The 25,550-nt window shown below is 35.4% G+C and overlaps 1 pseudogene; it reads left to right on the top strand.

The window, feature by feature from the left end:
- LOC137248637 (T-complex protein 1 subunit eta-like) overlaps nucleotides 1–25,550 on the top strand; it is a 528,633-nt pseudogene that overhangs the window by 203,705 nt on the left and 299,378 nt on the right.

Consider the following 25,550-nt stretch of genomic DNA (forward strand, 5'->3'; position numbering starts at 1 on the left):
CAACAGCTGACGGCGATGCCACCTGCACGCAGGGGTGTCTTTTGTTGCGTAAAGCGGGTAACGCAGTGCGGTTATAAAGGTGAACAGCAAATGTCACCGCAACTGGGTCCAATGCCACGACAGTCTGGTCTAATGCAATCACAATCCGGTCCACCTCAACACCCTATGCACCAGCCACTTGGTGGCCATGAGAAACATGGTCCTCCAGGTATGCCGCCCGCATCTACTGGACCAGGTAGGGCAATGACACCACATCCAGTTATGCCAAGGTATATAACACAACAGCAACCGGGTTATACAATGCCACTACCAAATATGTGGTACAAGATCAGGGTAACTCCTCGCCACATTACGTTAGGTATTGATATTCGGAATTAATGTTTTGTTTGGCAATTACATTGATCTTTCTCGTTTGCAGGTCATCTTTGTATTGCATACCTGCAACAGCTGATTTATTCAAAACCACACCTTTGTCCCTTACACTTACCATCTCACCAATGGCACGTACGGTTGCGGGTGAATATGAGCCACCCATTGTAAATTTTGGTGAATTGGGTCCAATTAGATGTAATCGTTGCAAGGCTAATATGCCATTTGTATATGCTGGTCGTCTTTTCCAATGTCTTATGTGTAAAGTAACAACAGAAGGTAAAAAAAATCTTTTACTTTTACTTGTGTTCATATTCTTTCTCAGTAGAGCCAACTGAATATTTCCAACATTTGGCCACACCGGACAGCGTGTCGATAAATATGAACATCCTGAACTTGTATTGGGTACATGAGTTTTTGCGAAAAAATGTTTGGGTACCGATTGCTCTCAAGGTAAACCTCAACTCATATCCAACATAAATGCCTCGCAATCAATTGTGGACGCTGTACGCACTACATTGGGTCCACGCAGTATGGACAACCATATTTTTGATTCCAGTGGTAAGGCCACAATTTCAAATGATGGTGCAAACATTATGAAACTATCGGATAATGTGCATCCAGCCGTAAAACTCTAGTCGACATTGCCAAATCTCAAAATGCTGAGGTAAGTTTTTTGTTATATTAGAATGTGTAGAATAAAAATATTTCTCTTATCAGGTCGGCGATGGCACCACTTCAGTAGTACTTTAAGCAGGTGAAATCTTAAAACAAGTTAAGCCATATGCTGAGGAAGGCGTGCATGCACGTATCATCATTAAAGCTATACATAAAGCAATACAATTATGCATGACCAAAATATGACATGGAACAACAACGTGCTTTATTGGAAAAAGGCGCTGCCACAGCAATGTTCACCAAACTTATTCATCAACAAGAAGATTTATTTTCTGAAATGGTTGTGGATGCTGTACTTTCTTTTGATGGATCCAAACTCATACAAAAAATATAAAACCGCATTATTAAAAATAGAATTGGAATTGAAGGTTGAGCGTTTACTAGAAAAAGATTTGAAACGTACAATGAAAGCTTGTGGTGGTGCTGTTATGACTACAGCTAGTGATATTAACTCAAGTGTTTTGGGTCAATGTGATTACTTTGAAGAACGTTGTTACTTCGGGAAACTCACGCTACAAATTACCTGCCAAGATTTGTTCTTGGAGGGCGCCGCCTCCATATCGTCGCCATATTGAGCCCTTTCAATAATATGTTAAGTACGTGGTGGTCGACGCCGCCACACTTTGACTTCCATCAAAATTTTAATAAATACTCGCACCCGATTTAATGTGCCAAATTATATTTCTCTATATTTAAAATAAAAATGAACTTTTATGCACACGTCCGCAGCTTCTTTGAGTCGACCAAATTACATTAATGATGGCGGTGCAATATAAAAAATGCCGATGGCACTATTGCCATTCGTCATTTTTTATATTTCATTTTGCACAACATCCTTTGCATACTGTCATACACATTATATTCAATAGCTGACTACTTATTCAAATACGATTGAACATGTTTCTTACTCTTTCTTACAGAGTACACCATTCACAATGCCAGATGTGTCGCTATGTATTAAAATAGGAAATTTTCATCACCCTTTTTGGGGAAAAGAAGAATTGACAAAGTGATCAGTTTTATCACATTCTTCTTGCCCATAGACTTGTAAAAATTGTTGCGAACAAACGAATATATTTATATTAGGGTGTACCTCCCCTTTTGAATTCGTTGGTTCGGAACCATTTTTCTACTGATTGTTTCAAATGAATGAATTATTTTTTTTTTTAATTTTGTAACGGATGTTGTTTGTTCTTTTTTTTCTTTTTTTTGTCATATTTACATTTTAATATATATTCAACATAAATTTGTTAGTTTTACATTTTAAATCTTTGCTGCTTTTGAAATATGTTTTTTTTGGTTTGTAACTTAAGAAATACAATTTTGTTATAAATTATGAACAATTTTATGAAATAGGTTTTTTTTTTGAATATACGAAATTTGGTTTATTTGCTCTTTTTTTTGTTTTAACAGTTTTTAAGCCTTCGTGGCTGCTTAAATGCTAGTAAGAAAATTTTGGATTTGTTTTTCAATCAAATTTAATGTAAAAGTATTGAAGTAATGTTAATATACTTTACTTAGGCGGTTTTTATGTACTACTTTTTCTTTGTTTTTAACTTCATCGAAAATGGTTACGTTGGGTTCGTTAATTTTGGTTATAATAAACGGACCTTGATAAATAGTTTCGTGTTTATGATGTGGTTCTTTTTGTAAAAGTACTTTATCTCCGATTTTTACAATTAAAGGTCGTGCCGTTATATCATACAGATTTTTACTTTGTAATTTATTTTTATTAATTAGATTTTGTGCCATTTTGTGCGTTTTCTGCATTCTATACTTAACTTCTTTGGCATAGTTTTCGACATTATAAATTGGGTCAATTGTTTCTTTTGTCATTTCATTAGGCAAAGTCGCCTTTTTCCGAAAAACTAACTCCAAAGGAGAAAACTGATTGTCGAAAACTGTGCTACTCGTAGTATTGTGTAGGAAGGTAAAGTATTTTAAATAAACATCCCAATCAGAAAAAGTACATTTTAAATATACACGTAAGTATTCATTAAAAACTATATGATTACGTTCAATCGTGCCAACATTTTCGTGATGGTATGCAGTTGAAAAATTATGTTCAATATTTAGAAGTTTATTAGTTAATTCTTCGAATAATTCATTTTTAAATTCAGTACCTAAATCTGATTTTATGGCATTCATTGTACCGTATGTCAAAATGAAGATTGCTGAAGCGATTGTTTTTGCCGATTTGTCTGGCACAGCGACTGTTACCAGGTATTTAGTCATGTCGCAAATCATGGTAAATGCGAACTTGTTACCATATTTGGACTCAGGTAGGGGTCCTATGGTGTCACTTACTAGTATATTAAATGGTTTGCAAGGAGTTGGTGTTAAAACAAGTTTTTCTTTAGTTTAGGGTTTAACCTTGTTTAAAAGACAATCTTTACAATTTTTGATATATTTCGATATATCACGAGTCATATCTTTCCAAATAAACTTTGTTCGCAGTTTGGCGTAAAGTCTTTTCATCCGCAATGTCCACCAGAAATGGGATCATTATAGTAAATTTTCATTAGTTTTAATTTTGTATTCTCATTTGTTACTGTTTCCACTGGATCTGTTAAAATAATTTCTAATGATTTTAAAATCTTATTTCCAATATTTTTGAAATTTGTAATAGTATAATTTTCGAACAAAATATCGTTTTTAGGCCATTCAATCTGCTTAATTTTGCGTTTGCCGGCTTCTGATCGAAAGTAATTTCTCTAAAGGCATTATTTCGTTAACAAGCTCAAAACTAAGTACCTCGAGTTTCTTATGTTTAATATGCGCAAAAATTCTTAAACTTGATGTTTTATTATTTTTATCGTACGTAATTTCAGATCTTATTCGTGGGATCTTTTTTGAAAAATTAAATGAAAATTTGTCGTAGACATGTAAAGTAAGTTGTTTTTCGTCTGTTTTCCTAGGAAGGTTATTTTCGTTTTGCCGTTTTGTCATTGATCTTGTCTGTACTGCTAAAATTTGTTTGTTCGATTCCTTAATCTCATCCATAGTGATACGTGTCAGGATGTTCCAAATAAATTTATGTAGATTAAATATATAAAGTCTTTATTTCTTCAAGGTTTATACAAGACTGAGTGTGGTTAATAAAAATGTAAAAGCAATTCATATCCATAGTGAAAAGAAACATATAAAGCAAAATGTCAAATATTTGGAGATGCCACAGTGCAAAAGTAAAATGAAATAAAATGCAGCTCAAACTAAGGTGACAGCTCGGCCCTTCCTGACGGAAACTCGTCTCGAGTTTGATCTGGTGTAATGCTGGTATCATCTTCGTTATCTGGTATATCATCAAGTTCAGGGAAAAGTACGCACCATGGTTTGAGCTTATCACTACTCATGACGGTGCTAAATCGACGTTGTTTAAGTTGTGCACCATCGACATCCTTGATAACATAGCGATCAAATCGAAGAACCTTGTCGACAACATACGGCCCACGATATTTGTGTTCTAGTTTTCGAGACTCCCCCGTACTTGGAATGGCACTTTCGATCAAAACAAAGTAACCCTCGTTATATTTATGAGGTTCTTTGTGCTTCGCGTTAAACCGTCGTTTCCAAGCAAGACGTGCTGACTCGATATTGTCAATAGCGTTTGACCGTCGTTGGCTCATAGTCAGTTCATCCAGATTAACATGATCGTTGTGTAGCGTTGCAAGGATTTTATTACCACCAATATCACGTAGAGGGAAATCGAAGACTAAATCAATTGCTGAGTATTTTGTTGTTGCATTCACATGGGTGTTAATAGTCCATTGAAGACGGCGCAAATTCTCATCCCAACCCTTGGGATTGTAGTAGTACTCTTGAGGAATGCCAGTATTGACTGATTAACCCGTTCGGATAGTCCATTTGATCTAGGTATTCTAACAGCCACTTTAATGTGTTCAATCTCATTGTTTTTACAGAAATCATGAAACATTGATGATGTAAACGATGTTCCTCTATCGGTAATAATCTTCTTCGGCAGTCCGAAGTACATGGTCAACTGATTTAATGCATCTATTACTGGTTTCGTTTTTGTAGATTTGACAGCTACAATTATCGTATATCGGGTCAATGCATCCACAATGACAAGGATGTGCTCATTCCCATGTCGACTCTTTATAAATGGCCCCAAGTGGTCCATATGTAATACTTCAAATGGCAGCTTGGTTACCTCCATACCATACAATTGGCATTCTTTTTTCGCAGGCTCGTGCAAAACAACATTCTATACACCCCTTTAGATATCCTTTCACAAAATTACGCTTCGTGGGAACCAAAACTGCTGCGATATACGCTTAATGGTTCCATCAATTCCAGGGTGACCAACGTCGTCATGACATAGCTTGACAACTCTCCAACGCATGCCACTAGGGATCACCAACAATAACTTATTTTCGCTCATCTTATACAATCGATGATGTTTGATAACAAATTCCTTCTCGTGCATCTTTCGCTGTTTTGACTCGGTCTGCTTAGTGAGAATATTCACAATGTCATTCAAATGTGGATCTTGTTTCTGCATAGTGAAAATCCAGTCTTCTAGTGCCATATCAACTGACATAACACATGAGGAAACGTCTTCGGACTGACTTGGAGCTTCAACCGGAGCTCGAATCAATGCATCGACGTGATTCATAAGCTTTCCTGGACGATGTGTAACTGTATAATCATATTCAAGTAGTTTTAATAACCATCGTGCTACTCGTGGAATCATGGGCTTTTTGGACTTCAAAGTTGCAACAGCACTGCAATCAGTGACAACAGTGAATGGCTTACCCAGGCCATACATACGGAACCGTTGGCAACCTTTGACTAAAGATAATACTTCTAGCTCATACCCATGATACTTACGTTCAGCTTCATTGCACTGCCGACTATAATAGGCGATTGGTTTCAGATCTTTATCTTCTTCTTGTAACAACATAGCTGCAATACCAATACTACTAGCATCAGTATGTATCTGATGATTTTTCGACCCATCAAAAATTCCCAAAATAGGTTCTCGTGTCAATAAATCACCTAACTGGTCGTACGCCTGTTGGCATTCAGTTGACCATTCAAACAAAACGGTTTTCTTAGTTAAATGCGTTAACGGTGCAGCAATTTGCGCATAGTTTGGAACAAATTTCCGGAAAAATCCGGTAAGCCCTAGAAATCGTCGAATCTCCGTAGCATTTGTAGGTATAGGATAGTTCTGTATTGCAGAAGTTTTAACGCGACCTGGGGTTATACCCATCTCATTTAATTTATGACCTAAGAATGTTACGCTGTTCTGCATGAACGCGCATTTTGACAATCGAAGCGTTAAACCCTCTCGACGAATATTATCCAAAAACTCTTCAAGGTTCTGAATGCCTTCTTCAAATGTGTCCGACGCAATGATGACCTCATCAACGTAGCTTACAGCCTTCGATTTAATAGGCTCGATAAGATGCATCATCATTTTCTGGAATGTGCTCGGTGCATTACGCAACCCAAATGGCATTCGGTTAAACTCATAATGCCCGTTATGTGTTATAAATGCTGTTAAACCCTTTAACTCTTCATCAATCTCGATCTGGTAGTACCCAGACATCATGTCTAAAGTGGTAAAATACTTCTTACCTGCCAAAATGGATAAAGTCCCCTCGACTGTTGGCATAGGCCATGGCTGTTTTTGTGTGATTGCATTCACTCCCTGTAGTCAACACAAAGTCGGTGCTCCCCATTAGCTTTAGGCACCAACACTATTGGAGATGCATACATCGAACTAGATGGACGAATAATATTTAAATTGAGTAGCTCACGAATGATATTTTCTACTATTTTCTGTTTTGGAATAGGTATTGGATATGGGTTACGCATTACCGGTTTGGATGAAGTCAATGAAATTTTCATTTTAGATACACTACATTTACCAATTTCTCGCAGTTCTTCCCCAAAACAATTTGAGTACTTATTCAAAACTCCTTTTAACTCTAACTGTTCCTCAACTAAAAGTTTATTATTTACATTAATTTTATTTTCATCAATTGTCCCGATATAACATTGTCCATTCTCAATAACAACACGACTTTTAGATAAAATATCTGTCCCGATTATGGCATCATACGCCATTAGTTCATTGTCAATAATTAAAAGTTCAGATCCAAATTTTTGTTATCAATCTTAACTGATGCATTTATTAATTCACGACACTGAAACTCACCCCCGGCAAAATCATGTAACGTTTTATCGCATAGCATTATTTTATTCTTACTATTGTTATCGCATGACACTTTTCAGCAACACTGCGTCGAACAAGAGATTTGGAACTGCCTGAGTCAATCAAAGCTACACACTCAACACCGCTTATTGAAATAATTTTAGTCAAATTTTGTTTGGGTTGCACACTGTCTTTAATTGCATTAATTTCCTCTTCATGGTTACTCACACTTTCAGCCATTTCACTATCGTCTGCTATTGCATTGACTCTCGATTGATTTCGTTTAGGGCAATTCTTTGTTTCATGAGTGACCTCGGCACAATTTCCACATCGTAATTTCCTTCGCGGTTGCTGACAATTTCGTGAAATATGTCCTCGATCACCACAATTATAACATCTTTTACGGTTACATTCATATCTCTTTTGCTCGAGTTAGAATTATAATGATTGGTTGAATTAAATGTCGACGCCTTCATAGAATAATCTCTTCTCATACTCATGACCGTATTATTCAAAGGTTCCAACAAATCAGAACACTTAACAAAATGCATGACTGTTAGTGTCTTCCGTAAGCCATCATCACTTAAACCATTGATTATATACCGCATTATGGCATTATCTTCTAGGTTTCCCCGACGTCCTAGAGCTAACATTTTAAAATAAAATTCATTTACCGATTCTGTTGTGTTCATACGTGTGTTCGTAAGTTGTATGTGAATGTCTGCACTGTTCACTCTGCACGGAAAATCATTTAAGAACGAATTAACAAATTGTTGCCACTGTCTAAATACAGGCTGTGAATCGACCCACAATTTCACAACACCTTTAAATTTACTTTGTATTGCAAAAAGTAATACACTGTCATCCCAATGATAAGCGTATTTTAATTGTTCAACGCGTTCCACAAATTGCACAGATGTCATATCTTCTTTACACGGATCAAAGTCTGGTAAAATGATTATTTGTCGAACAATACTTCTTCGACATTAATATCTGTCATTATCGTTTATTCCTCCTCTACCATTTGTTATTTCACCACGAATTATTTGAATATTTTCAACGTTCGAAACATGTTGAAAACTGTCTACCCGTGGCGACGATGCTGTCGGCGACAGAGCAGCGTTTTTTGTTGTAACTGTCGTTGTGAAGTTCGTATCTCCAATGCTACTTGCTGTACATACAGACAAACTATATGTATTTGATACTCCACTCATGTACGTTAATAAGGGTGGATTTTCGTTTTGTGCCACAAAATTATGTGTTTGTGCACATGCTTGCGCTTGCGTTGGCGAAACTAAATTCTGCGAATGTCCAAAAGAACTTTCTGGAGCTGTACTCTGCAACGCCGTCGTGTGACTTACCAGCGTCGTAGCGTCTAACACTGCTTGAAATTGACGAGATAACGCTTCCATTGTACGTTGAAGCCCACTTACCTCGCTGCGCAATTTCATCACCTCAGTGTCCTCGTGCGCTCCTGGCTCAGTCACTGCGTTTACAGTTTCCTCACTCGAATTGGCCATGGTTAGTGCTATTTCCCCTACGCTATCTATGTTTTTTAATTGATATTGTTGCAGCCGTGCAACTAGCTCCACTTTGTTGCCTGTCGTTTTTTCGCCTAATTTCCGTAATCGCTCTTTTAATTCTGCTATCGTAAGTTTGTGTACGTTCATACCCGAACTTTACTTTTACGGTTTAAAATAAACTTATTAGAATTATAATACCGCGTTTTAATTAAACTGCACATATGGGTTTTATTATCCCCTTCTGAACTCTGTCATGATGTTCCAAATAAATTTATGTAGATTAAATATATAAAGTCTTTATTTCTTCAAGGTTTATACAAGACTGAGTGTGGTTAATAAAAATGTAAAAGCAATTCATATCCATAGTGAAAAGAAACATATAAAGCAAAATGTCAAATATTTAGAGATGCCACAGTGCAAAAGTAAAATGAAATAAAATGCAGCTCAAACTAAGGTGACATACGCGATAGTGCATCAGCACCAACGTTTGATTTACCCTTAATATATACAATAGTGAAATTATATTCAGCTAGTTCTAGTCTTATTCTGGAAAGTTTTGAAGATGGGTCTTTCATATTGAATAAGTATACTAGAGGTCTATGATCTGACTTTACAATAAAATGGGTGCCATAAACGTATGGCCGAAATTGCTTGATTGCAAAGTAAATAGCTAAAAGCTCTAATTCTATAATGGGTTTTTTCTGTTCGGCTTTATTAAATGCTTTAGAAGCGAAACAAATTGGTAAATCGCTACCTTGCTGTTCTTGACTTAAAATAGCGTCACATCCAGTTGTGGAAGCATCAACGGTAATAATGAATTGTTTAGTAAAATCTGGATATTGAAATAATTTTGGTGAAAGTAACGCTGCTTTCAAAGATAAAAATGCTCCTTCGCATTCTACATCCCATACAAATTCAACTCTTTTTCTCCTTAATCGATTTAGAGGCGCTGCCAGAGACGCAAAATTTGGTATAAACCGTCTGTAATAATTTGCAAACGCGACAAATCGTCGTACCACGTCTTTGTCAGTCGGTTTTGTATACTTTTTAATTGCGTTTATTTTAGAGTCGTCTGGCAACAAACCTTTGGCTGAACATTTGTGACCTAAAAATATAACTTCTGGTCGTAAAAAGATGCATTTATTTGGGTTAAGTTTGAGATTGAAGGACCTATAAGTATCGAAAACTTTTGAAAGATTTTTAATGTGGTGTGACTCACTACAACCTATGACGATAATATCGTCGACGTACAAAAATGCGACATTGGGTGGTATACCCGAAAAAGCTATAGTCATAATTCGTGAGAATGAATTTGGTGCTATGTTTAAACCGAATGGAAGCACTTTCCATCTAAATGCGCCACGGTCAGTGCTGAAAGACGTAATGTCACGAGGGTCAGAATGCAAGGGGATTTGATGAAATCCTGAAAAAAGATCCAAAGTCGAAAAATACTTTGCTCTACCGAGATTGTCTAAAATATCGTCAACTCTAGCTAGTGGGAATTTATCAGCAATCAGTTTTTTGTTTACTGCGCGAAAATCTACGCACATACGATAAACTTTTTGACCATTAGTATCTTTCCTTGGGACTACAATCAAAGGACTATTGTAATTCGAATAACTGGGTTCAATCAAATCGTTGTCTAACAATTTATTTACTTGGCGATTTATTTCTTCACGTTTAGATTATGGCAATATATAGTTTTTAACACACCGGCTCGTTGTCTGTCAGTCTTAATTTTTGCTCGTAGAAGTTGTTTAAAGTCATTTTGTCCGTGTCAAGAGCGAAAATGTCGGCATAATCAATACAAAGGTTAATTAATTTACTATGAGCATGTTGAGGTATTTGATTTTTTAAAATTGAAGTCAGTTTTTTCGTACGTTTGTCTTCTGTTTCTGTTTTGTTAATTGTATAAACATTATAGTTTGAAAGTTTTTCTGTCCGAATACTACTTCTTTTCACATACTTTATATCATCCGTGGTATTTATGACTTTAATTATTGGGTTACTGGAATTAACAATGTACCTAGCTGTGAAAACACCTTTTTCAATTTCCTGCGAGTCCACGAAAAGTGTTTCGGTTGAATCTCCTAAATCAAAAAGTCTGAATATTTCACATCTTGGCGGAATGATACAACTGTCGCTTTCTGTTCCGAGCAGGATTGGTATCGCGACTTTTTCATTACCTACCCAAAAGGAAATACTATTTCTTTCATAATTAATAATGCATTTGTTAATTTTCAGAAAATCTTTACCCAGTATGCCATCGGATGGAATATTTATTAAAGTCTTCATTTACTACATGTAAAGTTTGTTTAACAGAAAAGTTAGAAAAATTTAAATTTGCTGTAATTTTACCTAAAGTAGAAACTGAATTAGAAGTGACACCGGTAATGTTAATAATGTCGTTCGTATTTAAGGAAATATTTCTGTCTAAACATGATATCTTTATTAAAGAAATGTCCGCTTAAGTGTCTACTAGGAAAGAACAAAATTGTTGTGACTCGTTAAGTTGTAATTCGATGAAATCAGAGTAATTTACATTTAAACAATAGATGCCTATTGGTGAGGGAAGTTCGCTTACTGGCTTAGTTCGTTCTCCCCCAGTATTCGCTCCTGAGGGGCACTCGCGTTTAAAGCGCGGACGTTTGCGTTTCTACCTCTACCATTGGCTGCTCCCGAATTGTTACCTCTATTGTTACTATTGTTTGAATTAGCATTTGTATTTGAACGCGTATTATTATGGTTATTATTCTGGTATCTATTTCCGTTATAGTTCCTATATCTTTGATTATTATTGCCGTTATAGTTGCTGTTGTATGCAAATGAATTATTGTTCCTATAACCAGTATAGCCGCGGTTTGGGTAAAAACCTCGATAACTACCACGTGAATTTCTGAATTTGTTCTTACCACGTGATCGAAAAGCTAAAACCTGACGCTCAGTTACTTCGTTGTTTTGTTCTACAATTAATTTTTCTACCACGTCTTTCGGATCTGTAAATGCCGTTGAGGCTAAAATGGTTTTTACTAAATTGGATTTTGCGTTTAAACGACACACGTTAACAGTTTGTTCGACTGCCATTTCATGAGCTTTCGCTTAAGTGATCCCTTCAATAATAAGAGACCGCTCAAGTGAGTCAGCTAAATCTTCAACTTTTTTGGCAAAATCTGTATAATTATTGTTATTAACGTGCAACGCTGCAATTTTTCCTGCTACAACTTTCGAGTTGTCCGGTTTGATCCTACTGCGTAGAGCTATTTTAATTTCATTAACTGGATTTACTTGTCTTGGTATTGCTTCACGGGCTTCACCCTCTAGCTTTGATTTTAAGAACGCTATAAAAGTATCAGTTAAATCTGCAGTAGCGAATTGTTCAAGTAATGCGATTTTGTCTATAAATCAAGTGCTAGAGGATCACCACTGTAGATGTCAGTCACTTTTAGAGATGCTGCACATAATAAATACACCCAGCGACAAACGGATGAACTTCAAATCTGATACAATTGGTATTGCCTCTGCCTTTAGGCAGCTGATCAACAACAACCATAATAGATAAGAGCATCTCCCACTGTTTACCAAAGAGTTCACCTGCAGGCTGCAGCTGATATCACTTGAGCGGCGCTCACTACTCATTTAGATAACTTTCTGCTTATGTTCATTTTTTGTTTATGATAACGGCTGTGTGTTTATATACATTTTATTGTTATTTGCTTTGCACTGTTCGTAAACTTATATTTTTGTTACACTAGTCGACATATTGCATTCAAAAATGTAAGTTCTGTACTTGTGCAAATGTGTATTTTTATGATTTTAATATGTATGTTTGTTCTTTTCGTACCTAGTCCTGATGATGCCTTCAGACTGAAGTCGAAATATCGACAAATTAAATAATATAATTGTATATCAAAAATTCACGTATTGTGTTTTATTAAGAATATACAAATATTTGGCCTAGAGCTCGTTTATATTTAAAAAGTTAAAATTAACTTTTGTAAAAAGATTTCTTTCTATTTCCGCTATTCTTAGTTTGGATTATCTCTGTTTGTTTTATTTGATTTTATTATAGGCTCATTTCTCTTCTATTAATTCCGTTAAATTTAGTTTTGTGGTATTATAATTGTAAAACTTCCCATTAGTTCCGTAGCATTTAGATTTTTATATTGTAGATTAATTTCTCTTTTATCATTTCTGTTAGATTTAGTGTTTTATATTATAATTGTAGACATTTTTTTTGTTATCTCCGTAGCATTAAAGTTTTTGTATTATAAATTAATTAACCTTGTTTCTAATAATTAAATTCTAATAATTTTGTTCTAATAATTTAATTTCACTGCACCAACACTTTTTCTCCACTCTACTCACCGCTGCTGTCCAAAACGAATTGACCGAGGCTCCAGCCTCACGATCGCCAATGTTACTTCGGGAAACTCACGCTACAAGTTACCTGCCAAGATTTGTTCTTGGAGGGCGCCGCCTCCATATCGTCGCCATATTGGGCCCTTTCAATAATATGTTAAGTACGTGGTGGTCGACGTCGCCACACTTTGACTTCCATCAAAATTTTAATAAATACTCGCACCCGATTTAATGTGCCAAATTATATTTCTCTTTATTTAAAATAAAAATGAACTTCTATGCACACGTCCGCAGCTTCTTTGAGTCGACCAAATCACATTAATGATGGCGGTGCAATATAAAAAATGCCGATGGCACTATTGCCATTCGTCATTTTTTATATTTCATTTTGCACAACATCCTTTGCATACTATCTTACACATTATATTCAATAGCTGACTACTTATTCAAATACGATTGAACATGTTTCTTACTCTTTCTTACAGAGTGCACCATTCACAATGACCCACCTTGCATTGTCAGCAACGGCGTTGCCAGATGTGTCGCTATGTATTAAAATAGGGAATTTTATCACTACAACGTCAAGTTGGTGATAAAGGTTTCAACATTTTTCAAGGTTTGATAGTGGATTTGACATTGATTTTATTTTCATAGTATATGCTAAAATGGACTCGGTGTCATACAACAAAGTTACTGTAGCGTTTAACAATGCTACGGGATACGTTTCATATTTGCCTGGCGAACGAAAATTCTTGAGGCCTTGAAAATTATCTAGCCGCCAAGAATTGTATCTTTATATACAAATTATTATTGTGGAAGACACCAAATTACTTATTCGAAAAGTTGAGGCCAAGTGAGATCACTGAGACCTCAGATTCTGGTCGTACCATTGCATAATTATTTAACCTCATCTAGACTATTTTTCATTGGCACTGTTAGATTATGAAATTCAATCCCAGATAATGTGAACGTTGGACTAAATAGATTCAACTACAATGCTGTAATACTCAAGTACTATAAAGCTGTATAAAAACAATGCAAAGCATTGTAAGGGTGTTTAAGATCCTTGCTTCTCTTTTTTTTGCCCGTTTCTCACTTTGATTTTGACTATCTTTTCTTTCGTTAAGTTTTAATTTATTGTAAATATATTACTTAGATTTAAGTTAGGATATACATATTTGTACTGCTTTATGTTCAATAACTTAGTTGAAGTACTTCTATAAGACTGTATCTGGTCTTACCCTGTACTATGTTGGTACTTACATCCGACCATCGTCGTGAACGGACGTGTTTGCATTGTGCTGTGGGGTGCGCGCTTAGTATACACGACTAAAAAGCTCTTGTTTGCAACAAGGATTAATAAAATATTGCTTTTAAGTGTTTCATACACATCTCCACAAAATTTTAACTATTTAAAAAATGAACTGTGTAGTGTGCAGAGAAAAGGTTGATCGCTTTGATTTAACAAAAATTAAATGCAGAGATTGCAATAGTTATTTCCATGGCCTGTGTGTCAAAATGAACGCCGCGGAAATAGAGTTCACGAAGACACAGAATGTGAAATATCGCTGTAACCAGTGCTCGTCTGAGCGCCGAAACTCTTTGAGTCGAGATACATTGGCACCAAATCAACCTTTGAAACAACTAACTAAAACCAGTTCTTCAGCTGAGCAGCTACAACAAAATACCACACAAAATTCGAATAACACAACAAACCAAATGCCAATTAGCGGCACTACGGTAAATGCAGAGAAAAGTGATAAAAACATAACACTTGAACTCTTGTATAATGAGATAATGAGTCTCAAAGCAATAAACATTGATTTTTTGGAGACAATCAATAGACTGAAGGGGGAGAATATCGCGCTGAAAGAAAAAGTCGCAAATCTGGAACGTCAAGCAGAATCTGGAACGTGAGCAGAAGCGACTGGAGAGAGACGTTGAAATTGTTGGGATTCCTAACATAGCCACCGACAAAATAGACGAGTGCATTGGAAAAATAATTGTAAACGCTTTGGGTGTTTTTGTGTCGCCTGGTCAAATTGAGAGAAGCTACATCAAGCAATACAATGACTCTTCCTCTTCACCGCGAAAAATTCTTTGTTAGCGATTCTCTTCGCTTGAGTTTAAGAAAAAAGTAATGAGTGCAAAAAATGTGGCGAAAAAGAAACTAACAACCGAGCTTTTACGGGCGCCAGCAGTAAGCACAAGATATACATTAATAACAGCCTCACACCCTCTAACAGAGCTCTGTATAATGCTGTTAATAAAATTAAAAAGGAAAAAAATATAAATATGCGTGGTTTAGTAATACTAAGTTTATGTTGAGAAAAGCTGATAATGATGCAGTTGTTGTTGTACGATCGGTTGATGATCTGTCTGGTATTCCGGACTAACTTTATTTTTTTATCGTTTTTATTATTTTGTTTTGAGTTCTTTAACTTATAATGGATTTCAATGATCTCTACATTGACAACCCTATCAATAACAGCCCTTTAAATAATGTTAACCAGCTTTCTTATATTGAAAATTGTTTTTATATATTGCATCAAAACATACGTAGTCTGCGGCAAAGCTTCGATTCTCTACTGTGTAATGCAGAAACGTTTCCAGTCTACCCAGACATAATAGTTGTGTCGGAGATATGGATATATTCTCATGAGAATAGCTTTTATGATATTCCTAATTATAACTTTTTTGCAAATAATAATGACGGTTATTCTGCTGGAGGTGTGGGAGCTTTTGTGCGAAACACGTTTGATTGTACTATTGCTAAATACAACGTGCAAAGTGCTGATATTTTGAAAGTTTTGCTAAAAAATGGTGAAAAAACGTTAGCCTTAATATGTGTATATAGGTTACATTCTGAAACTATTCAGGCCTTTCCGGAAGAGTTCTCAGATTTTTTAAATGGTTTAAAAGAGAGAGATGTAGTTATATTAGGTGATTTGAACATAGATATAATGCAGTTGAATGCGGTATCTGAAAGCTACCTAGCACTATTGGCCAGTCACGGTTTTACATCGTACTTAAATGAGCCGACAAGGAACTGTTCTGGCACTTGTCTGGATCATATTTTTTGCCTTCTTAGCAGCTTGTGTGCGTGCACTGGCATTAATTTGGAACTAGGTATTACAGATCACAGTATGACTGGTGTCAAACTTGAGTTCCATATGAAAATGAAAGATTTAACGAGCAATACAAAAACGAATATGATAATTCATTCCATGCTTAATGAAAAGGTGCTTTATGAGGATTGGGTTGTTGTCTACGCTGAGAAAGATATTTCAAAAGCATACTCTCTGTTTATAAATATATTGCATGGTCACATAGAATTCACTAGTTTCACTTGTGCTCGACGTAAATTCAAAACCAAGCTTAAACCCTGGATGCATTCTGCCCTTTTAAAAAGTATTAAATTGAAAAATAAGTTAGGTGTTAAGTGTAGAAAGCATCCAAGAAATCTTGCGCTTCGATTTCGTTACAAAAAGTTGTGCAAAAATTAAATAAAGACATAAAATGGCACCGAGATACTTATTTCCGGAGTAGACTATTGAGCTGCCATGGGTACACTAAAAAAGAATGGGAAGTTGTAAATAGCATTATCAACCGAAATAGCTCTGGTAGTGAACGGGTTATTGCTCTGAATAATTGTGGCAATATGATTGACGACCCCTCTGTTATTGCTGATATTTTTAATGATTTTTTTGTGTCTGTAGGTCAATGCAATACTTCTTCCTGCAACTGCATCATGTCCAGTGGTGACGCATCTATTTCTAGGTGCAGTTTTATGTTTGAACCCTTCACAGGCACTGAGCTCCTTGCAATAATAAAAAGTCTAAGCAACTCTGGCTCTAGTGGATACGACGGTATTTCAAATAAACTTCTTAAAAACATAGCCCTTAATTTGCTGGACGTACTAAAGCATCTATTTAATACTAGTGTTTTTACAGGAATTTTCCCCGAAGCCTTGAAGTGTGCAATTATTATACCCGTGTTTAAAAAGGGTAACAGGGAAGATAAAAATAACTATAGACCTATTTCACTTCTATCCTCTATATCTAAGGTCTTTGAAAAAGCTCTTAAAAATCGAATTATGCAGTTTCTAGAAAGCAGAAGCTTTTTTAGTCCAAGGCAGTTTGGTTTTAGAGCAAACCGCTCTACTGAAGATGCTCTCCTAGAATTCTGCTCTTTTATTTATCAAGAGTTGGACAATAAAAAAAATTGCGCTGGTCTTTTCGTAGACATAACCAAAGCTTTTGACACGGTAGATCATGCTATTTTAATAAATAAATTATATGATGCCGGTTTTCGAGGATTTGTACATAAGTGGTTTCAATCATACATTTCTGAAAGGGTACAATGCGTCAGAGTTTGCGGAAAGCTGGGGAAAACTAATTCAATGACGAGAGGGGTTCCGCAAGGCTTCGTGCTCGGTCCCATCTTATTTTTAATTTATGTTAATTCAATTTTTGATATGCCCTTCTTGGGGAAAGTCACTGCATTCGCAGATGATCTTGCGATGGCCTATAGTTCTCCTAACACCCTTGATTTGATAAGTAGTATAAACCGTGATGTACATCTACTGAGAACTTGGTTTGCAAAACATAAGCTCGTCGCTAGCAATAAGACCAAACTCATGAGTTTTAGTCTAAATATAAAAAACCACCGGATGTTAGTATTGTTTTTCATTCTGCGATTGCGAGCGATTTGCTTTACATGACAATATGTGCCAAGATTTTCAATCCGGTACCTTCGCCTCGCTTGTGGCCTGTAGTAAGGACTGCTTCACGATAGACTATGTTGATGAATTTCAGTATCTGGGTGTAACGGTTGATACGAATATGAGCTGGGGTAACCATATATCCCATCTAAAAAAAATATCTTCAATTCTCTTTGCGTTGTCTTTATCATCTAAGAACTTTCGGTTCCAACAATCTTCTCAAAATAGTTTATTATGCGGTCTTTCATTCTAAATTAAAATACGGAATCAGCTGTTGGGGTGGCGCCACCCTTAACAAAACCCAGCCCTTACTAGTATTGCAAAAGTATGCTGTTCGAAAAATATCTAATGTTAACCGACTGCATCCATCGAGAGAGCTTTTTAGAAGTCTAGGGATTCTCCCAGTAAAGGACCTGTATTATTTCAAAGTTTAAAAAATTTTTTTCATTAGATGTGGCTACACCACATTCAAGCAAGTTTTTCACAATTGTTTCACGAAAACTCTTTAATATACTTCCCACCGAAATACGTACTTTACGGAATTTTCGGCAATTTACAGAAAGTGTTAAGTCCTTCCTCTTACGCCTCGCACACAATGAAATCGAAGTTTTGCTTCAGCCAACTACATAAACCGTTTATAATAACAAATACTTCATAATTTTAATTGCTTTTCCTTTCATTTACTCATGGGTTTGTTGGAAATTTAGCTGAATCTTTTTATATACTATAATTAAATTAAAAAAATATTTATAATTTAATCACTTTATTTAACAGTCCACCCCACTGTATTTTTTATATTTGCTATAATTGACATTTGTCACTATGCTGAATTGGTATAAAATTGTCTTAACTTTTCCTGTATCTACTTGTACATATATCCCATATATATAAGATTAAATTGTTTGCATTTACGATGTTATTTTAATATGTACATACATAGATATAAGGAAAATGCCTAATAAATGAAATGAAATGAAATGAAATAAATAAATAAATGTAAATGTAAATGTCACCATTCAATTCCAGTAATGATATGGTGCAACAAAATACAAAAATAAAAGAAATTTTCAAAATGGGTGTGGCTCCGCCCTTTTTCATTTAATTTATCTAGAATACTTTTAATGCCATAAGTCGAACCAAAATTTACCAATCATTGTGAAATTTGTAAGGGCATAGCTTCTATGACGATAACTGTCTTCTGTGAAAATAGGCGAAATCGGTTGAAGCCACGCCCACTTTTTATACACAGTCGTCCGTCTGTCCTTCCGATCGGCCGTTGACACGATAACTTGAGCAAAAATCGATATATCTTTACTAAACTTAGTTCACGTACTTATCTGAACTCACTTTATCTTAGTATTAAAAATGGGCGAAATCCGACTATGACCACGCCCACTTTTTCGCTATCGAAAATTTCGAAAAATGAAAAAAATTTCATAATTCTATACCAAATACGAAAAAAGGGATGATACATGGTGATTGGGTTGGTTTTTTGACGCAAAATATAACTTTAGAAAAAACTTTGTAAAATGGGTATGACACATACCATATTAAGTAGAAGAAAATTAAAAAGTTCTGCAGGGCGAAATCAAAAGCCCACATTTTAGAATCATCCCCGGACCACCTTTATGGCGATATCTCGAAAAGGCGTCTACCTATAGAACTAAGGCCCACTCCCTTTTAAAATACTCTTTAATACCTTTCATTTGATACCCACCCTGCAAAAATTGTTAGATTACGTGTTCCATTTTCTTCATGTTGGAGTACTCTAACAATAATCCTTTGCAATGCGTTTGCGGACCACCATCAGCCGATCATTGCTCGTTTTTTAACGACCGTGATCATGACACGATGACGATCGAACAGAGTTGCCAAAAGTAAAATATTGCATACAAATAACTGATAATAAAATTTTACTATGGCAGCTCTGATATTATGCAACCGCGCACTGGTTTTATGTATACATACTATACTATAGAGAAATATTAGTTTCTTTATTCACGCAAATGCTAAATAACATAATAATATTCGTAGTAAAAAATATAAAAGATGTATTGCCCCTCTCCATTTAACTTCATTTTAAATTAAATTCACTCCGATAATTCTTTCCGACACAATTCTCTTTAGTACTTTGGCATATGATCCTCTGTGGGTGCTCCATGGATCATTACAGTGAAAGTACTTTGGAAAGTACTCTCACGTATGTACTCTATGGAATACTCACAAGCAAAGCGAGAGTGGGATCACCTACTCCTCCCTTGGACATCGCAATGTTAATTGGAGGACATTTTTTGTATGAATACAGATTAGTTTTGGAACACTCCCATACTCCCAAAGGAGTATTCCTTACATTATTTATGTAGTACTCGTGTTTTTTGAAGGGCACGTCATACAACCACATTCCAGGGTTACCCTAGGTTCATTTTCCTACATGGTGATTTTCACTTATTTGACAAAGGATGAACCCTTAATACTTACTTAATCTCAGCCAACAATATCCCTACATTTCGTCAATGGCCAATAAAACCCTAGAATTCCATCTTTAGCAATTCACAATTTCTCATTTTATCATAAGAAAATCTTTAACAAAATTTCCCTGCTTCCTTATTACTAGCATTTAATAGTTGTCTATTTAAACGAAATACTTTGGATTCAATCCACTTTATCATCATGTTAGAAACCAAATAGCCTATTAGTTTAAATAACCCAAAAGGTATACGTATTAACAAACAGAAATTCAATATAATTGTATTTGGCTTACTAGAATGTATTTAGAAAGTAGGTGTGCATTGGATTGATGTAAGTATCACTAAATATGTGGACGAAGTATGTTAAGCTTACTACCATAATTATCCTTGTAGTATTTTCCTCAATACACATTTAGCTAACTTGGGTGTGCAAATGGTTTCAACCAGGCATGCTTAACGAACGAAACGATATCATTTCGTTACGATAATCAACGTTAATAAACGAAACGAAGTCACTTCGTTTCGTTTATTAACGTTAAGATCGTCAAATTAACGTTAATTTGTCGTTTATTAGCGTTGATTATCGTAACGAAATGATATCGTTTCGTTCGTTAAGCATGCCTGGTTTCAACCATGCGATTTTTAAATCGACATACACTTGCGATGAAATGCGCATATCAATGTAAAGGTAATATCTTGGAGATCGTAGTTAAAACCCAAGGATTGAAAATTTTAGATTAAGAGGCTATTGAAAATAAAATCTTCTTGAAATTACAAAAAAAACATTTGCATAAAATAGAATGTGAACGGATTTACTTACATGCTTACTCGGCTACACCATCGATGCGTAGTTGGTACCAGCGACGACGAGGTTGCAAACGCGATAGGTTTATGCTGTAATCAAACATGAGTGTAGTTGAAGAATCATAATCAATTCGAACCAGGTGTTCGATAGCTGAATAGGTAGACCCAAATTATACCTGTGTACATCACATACATGCATGTATATGCACATCGAATGTTTTGCACACACACTGATAACTAGAGATGTATGAGGAAGCGGTTTAATGCGCCTGAAACTATATCTCGCGAATATCCAAGAAATTGATATAATTTTTACATACGAATTTACCTATAAAATTTGAAATACTTTATCACATTATTATTTATGCAATATTGCGTAACTCAATTAATTGACTTTTTATGTATAAAAATTTAGGTGCAAGAAACCTAAAACCAATCATTGAAATCGCCATAACGGAATGCTATAGCAAATAAACTACTGCTCAATGGAAATAATCAAACTTTCAATTGTTAGTACTTAATTACTAATAGCTATGTACGTCTTAACAGAATTGCACTGAGACATTAATCACATGTATGTATGTATATACTGTCAAGAAAAATACGCCTACGGTCCTAAGATAATCTATCAAATCAACATAAATTATATCCCGCCGGGGATATTATAAGTACTTAAAGTCAGATGTTTTGGTCATATCGCAAGTCTGCCATAGAAAAGCTGGTTATCCTTCACCCTCTCAGAAGTGTTGATGAAATACCAAGAAGTTTACTGTTAAACTCAAGAAGATTCTTATCGCAAATCGACGTTTTTATTAGCTGTTTAAAGACGGTTGGATTTCAGCCGTTGTGGCTGCTTTAAATGCACGATCTCTACTTACAGTTTTTATTGGATATTTATGTTTCCATAATTTGGTGCATATTCTACACATGAACGTATATGTATTTTGCAATTTCGCAGCTATTGCTTCGTATTTTAAAAAGAAGTTGAGTTAGCTGTTGTTGCACTGCACTTTTTATTAAAGTTCAATTAAAGTTTTTATTATATTTATGGCCGGTCGATAAATTAAATATTAAGGTTTTTCTTTTATAGTCTGGTCAATTCCGCGGTAAAGGGCAACTGCCTACACTTCACATTATCTATGTTTGTGTGAATGCGCAAGTTTATAATTTAATTTTATTTATCGTCGTCATACACTGCAGTAATTGCTTTCATGTTTTTATATGCACGTTCCTTTTGTTAGCGCATTTAATTTTTTTACTTAAGTCAATCAATTAAATTGACAAATCACAAGCAATCATCATACTAAGCAGTGCATCACACAGCAGAAAAAGCAAAAGCACACTTCACCTTATCACTCGGGTTTTCTACCGCGTTATTCATAACCGGAGCGACTTTTAACTTTCATTGCTTATCAGGAACTAACTCTTGTTTTTCAAGTCAGCTTCAAATTAAGCTTCATTAATTGCCCAGCATCGATTTATTCTGTGCCAGGTAGCGGTCCACAAGCAAGTTTTTGCTAGACATCGGAATGCAATTTGAAAAACAAATAGAGGCCATAAGCAAATGTGCAAAAAGTTCACTCGCTCGCTGGATTTAACGGTATCATTATGAACATGTACGTGCATACGCCTGTAAATGTTTATTAACATCTTGTCTTTAGAGGCTAGCATCAGATTACCGTGTTCATTCGATACTCGAATGCCCCAGTGGGAAATTCTTAGGGTAGTGCGCTACAAACCCTCCCCACCAGACAGACGCTACACGACGCGAACGCGGAAGTTAGCGTCTGCAACAGGTTTCCAAATATCCCAGAAAAATATATATCAGTAATGGAAAAAATTTATTATGGAGATTTTCAAGCACCTTCTGAGTAACAATGACGATCTTGGTGTTATCCGTTACTCCTTAAACTGTTTTGTTAAAAATTCTTTTCCAGTGCTTATTCACAAAAAAAATAAAAAAAATCTTCCTCCCTAATTTCTCAGCAATACTTGATCTTAGTTGGTAATACTTGAGTCCTTTCTTTTAGACTTTAAGATACCATATAACATAGGTATGGATTTTCAAAGTTCGAAATTGTACATTTCGTTAATTTTTATTAAAGTAATATATAAAGTTTGCTTTTCTTTTTCGCATTTTAAATCTATAAATTTGTTTTTTTTTTGCAAGTAAATAAACTAAACTTCAAAGGTTTTAATTTCGAGCTTCGAACGCCACACCAGGTTGCAGGCTACCTTTGAAAAACAAAGAAATTAATTATTTTCAATTATTAACTAAAAAAAAGTATTGCGAAGGTTCCAATTTCGAACTTTGAGGCTAACTTTAAAAGCGGAGAAAATAATTTTGTTATAATAAAAAACATATATAAAAAAAAAAATACTTTTTTACAAACAAACAAAATTTGTTACGATGGTTCTGATTTAGACATTCGAATGTCCATTATATCTCCTGCTACTTCAGTCGAGGTATTATCAGGGCTATGGGTTACTGGCATTATATAAAAAAACTATGACTCCTGTTCTTCATGAGGTCACATAAACGTTGTTTGTGACTTTTCTCGAAAGTCTAAACTTTCAAAAAAAATTTGTTTGTTGTTACTACCTAAGGTTGGTTATTTACAACCGGTAGACAAAGGTATATCTTCCTTTACACAATTCAGACTTCGTAAAAAAAAATTCAAGATTAATCAATCTAAGTGTTAATTTAATATGGCCGACTATTCTGTAGGGCATATCCATGGCTAAAGATGAAGTTTGCTAATATAAATACACAATTAAGTATTTGACGATGCGTTGTTGTAACATTCCGAAACTAATGCTGGTAAAATTATTCTAGTTACGGCGAAGTATCACTTCACCGGCCGTTTCTCTATAAGAGCTTCCGAGAAATAAAAAAAAATCAAGTTAGGTTTAATTTTTCTCGAGGTACATATTTCTCACATATTTCGGACTCTTATCGGACTCATAATTAAGAGCGCCTCGAAAATATTTCAAGGTTAATTAAAAAAAAAAATGATAAAGAAATGCGTTCAAATTTAACCAAATTTCCAACTTAAAAAAAAAAATTCAAATAAAACGAATTGATAGCTGAAGAAAGATAGCAAAAGCAAGTTGCTCCAATTTTTAGTATTACCATTTGTATGTATCCATTAAAAAGAAGATTTTGTCTCCAAAGGTTTCAGCTGAGTATGTAATGTCAGGTTACACCCGAACTTAGCCTTTTTTACTTGTTCTTTAAAAGTATATTGCAGCTACTTATTGCTGTACAGTTTGCAACTGTAGGTATTTTATATAATGAGTAAAACTTCGAGACGTTTTGCTTTATCTTTATTAGCACATGAAAGTAAAAATAGATGTGATACAAAAAGTAATAAAATATTCGTAGTAATTAACTATCGTTATCGATTATGTAATGTGGTACTAAATTACCTTCCGGTCGGTGAAGTAGAAACCCAGCAAAAATCTAGTGACCGAAAATGGCGACCAACAACAAAAAATCCCACATTGTTCCACAATTGTTAGTATGAAAAAATGAGATGGCCTAACTGCAATGTCCGATTCGTATATGCTTGCCTTTTCTTACATGGAGTGTATCCTCAAATACGTCAAAAAAATTTTCTGCGAATCCGCCATTTCTAATTTAGCGTTCCATATCGGCGGTGAAAAATTTTTGTTAAGAGATATAATTTAATTTATAATGTGCGATTGTGATACAGTTACAAATTAATGTGCCGCTAAATTGCTTGTAATGAATTCTAAAGTGGTTGGCATTCATTAGCTAAACGTTGAGTGTATATCGTGTACATTCCCTGGCCTAAAACTTTTTCCGCGAATTTAGCTGCAGACCTGTGCTAATTTTGGAGCACTAAATATTATGGAATATATATAATTTTTGCAGGTAAGTATAAAACGTTCATGCAAATCTGAATAGGTGTAATAATTGCACATCTTTTTCGCAAATCCATTTAGAAGCCTCGAGCCAATGCGCCAACTTCCATGTATTCGGTAGCGCCTCCAGCAACGACACTGCCAGGGCAATCTTTACCTAGTGGTCCCAATCAGATGACTATAAATAGCACAATTATACCTGGCTTGCCTCATATGCCACCACCAAAACAAGCAGTATACGCAAACATATATTTTTAAATAAGTTTCTGTCTAATAAATTTTGCTATTTTTCTAGACTGGTGCTCCTCAAACTGGTCAGCTACACCACCAACATCAACTGCAGGCAGTGTTACATCTCCATACCAGCAAACAGGTGAACAGAAAATGCCACCGCAACTGGGTCCAATGCCAGGACAGTCTGGTCTAATGCAGTCACAATCCGGTCCACCTCAACACGCTATGCACCAGCCACTTGGTGGCCATGAGAAACATGGTCCTCCAGGTATGCCGCCCGCATCTACTGGACCAGGTGGGGCAATGACACCACATCCAGT

Source organism: Eurosta solidaginis, chromosome 4 (genome assembly GCF_040869045.1).
Source record: "Eurosta solidaginis isolate ZX-2024a chromosome 4, ASM4086904v1, whole genome shotgun sequence".
In the NCBI taxonomy this organism is placed as follows: Eukaryota; Metazoa; Arthropoda; class Insecta; order Diptera; family Tephritidae; genus Eurosta; species Eurosta solidaginis.